Consider the following 2,231-nt stretch of genomic DNA (forward strand, 5'->3'; position numbering starts at 1 on the left):
GAGTAACCCCATCCTGAATTCCCCTGGGTGTCTAGTTGTCAAAAATGTATAGGTTTGCTAGTTTTCCCTAGGTACCAGCAGAGCTAGTGTTAAAAAACTACAGGTAGGCACTTTGCCAAAAAAGGGCCAGTTTTCACTGGGAAATTGAGGTGAGACCACGTTGCGTTTTGCGCCGTTTCCTGATGCAGACACTAGGCAGACCCATGCAAGTGAGGTACCATTTTTCTCATAAGACTTTGGGGAACACGGGTTCCATGGACATTTGTTGATCCACGCAGATTTCAGAACTTTCCACCACAGAAATGTGAGGAAAATGTGTTTCTTTTTCCAATTTGGTAGGTTTGCAAGGGATTCTGGGTAAGAGAACCTGGTGGGAGGCAGTGGAGTCACCCCTTCCTGAATTCCCCTGGGTGTCTAGTTGTCAAAAATGTATAGGGTTGCTAGTTTTCCCTAGGTACCAGCAGAGCTAGGGTTAAAAAACTACAGGTAGGCACTTTGCCTAAAAAGGGCCAGTTTTCACTGCGAAATTGAGGTGCGGCCACGTTGCGTTTTGTGCCGTTTCCTGTCGCAGGCACTCGGCAGACCCAGGCAAGTGAGGTACCATTTTTCTCATAAGACTTTGGGAAACACGGGTTGGGTGGACATTTGTTGATCCACGCAGATTTCAGAACTTTCCACCACAGAAATGTGAGGAAAATTCATCTTTTTTCCTAATTTTTTAGGTTTGCAAGGTATTCTGGGTAACAGAACCTGGTGGGAGGCAGTGGAGTCACACCATCCTGAATTTCCCTGGGTATCTAGTTTTCAAAAATGTATAGGTTTGCTAGGTTTCCCTAGGTGCCGGCAGAGCGAGATTTCAAAAACTACAGCTAGTCACTTTGCCAAAACATGGTCATTTGACCCTGCAAAATTGAGGTGTGACCTCGTTACGTTTTGCACCGTTTCCTGTCGCAGGCACTAAGCCGACCCACACAAGTGGGGTATCATTTTTCTTGGAAGACCGTGGGGAACGCAGAATGGAAGTACATTTGTGGATCCACGCAGATTCCTTAACTTTCCACCACAGAAATGTGGGGAAAATGTGTTTTCTCTTACACTTTTTTAGGTTTGCAATGAATTCTGCGTAACAGAACCTGGTGGGAAGCAGTCAAGTCACCCGATAATGGATTCCCCAGGGTGTCTATTTTTCGAAAATGTATAGGTTTGCTAGATTTTCCTAGGTGCCAGCAGAGCTAGGGTGCAAAAACTACAGGTAGGTACTTTGCCAAAAAAGGGTCCATTTTTAACTGCGAAATTGAGGTATGACCACGTTGCATTTTGCCCCGTTTCCTGTCGCAGGCACAAGGCCGACCCACACAAGTGAGGTACCATTTTTATCTGGAGACTTAGGGTAATTCCGATTTGTAAGTCAACTGTTATTACCTATTGAGTTTTTTGGCTCTGGGTTCGTCTGGTTCTTGGCAAAACTCCAAGTCCTGTATATCCTGACAACCAGGAAGGTCTAACGGATGTAACGGTATATTGCTTTCAAAGAGCTGACAAAATTACGAGAAGTTACAGGTGAAAACGTTGAGACAAAAGGCTGTTTTTTTAACTAATTTTCAATTTTTCCATTATTTAACTGTTAATTTCCATAGATAAACCTTCATGGATTTATACAAATGACCACTTTCTGAATTCATAATTATGTCTACTTTTATAAAATGTATAGCTTTTCAGGATCCATTATTGCTTTCAAACTCATTTCTACCATTAACTGGAAGGAGGTTGAAATCACTAAAAATAGCAAAAATAGGCTATGTCCCAGAAAAATGCCAAACCTGTGTGAAAAATATTGGTTCTCTGACAAAAGACTGTCATTTCCCAAAAGCTGAGACAATGCTGTTTTCAGCCCCAGAAACCCTTTTTTGATAACATTTGCAGGGAAAAACCCAGAGGCTTGCATTTGCAACCCATATTCCCAATTTTTCAGAAAAAAACAGAATTATTTCTGTATTTTGCTTAATTTCTGAGCCCCCTCCAAGGGAATCCACAAACCCTGGGTATCTTTAGAATCCCCATGATGTTGGAAGAAAAGGACGCAAATTTGTTGTGGATACCTTATGTGGTCAAAAGGTACAGGGGCCTAAGCGCACACTGACCCAAATCGCCAAAAAATGGCTTAGCACAGGAGGGGAAAAGGCCTAGCAGCGAAGGAGTTAATACCAACCCAGCTCCTGTCTTGCAGAACT

The sequence above is a fragment of the Lissotriton vulgaris genome, unplaced genomic scaffold, assembly GCF_964263255.1.
Source record: "Lissotriton vulgaris unplaced genomic scaffold, aLisVul1.2 SCAFFOLD_448, whole genome shotgun sequence".
NCBI lineage: Eukaryota > Metazoa > Chordata > Amphibia > Caudata > Salamandridae > Lissotriton > Lissotriton vulgaris.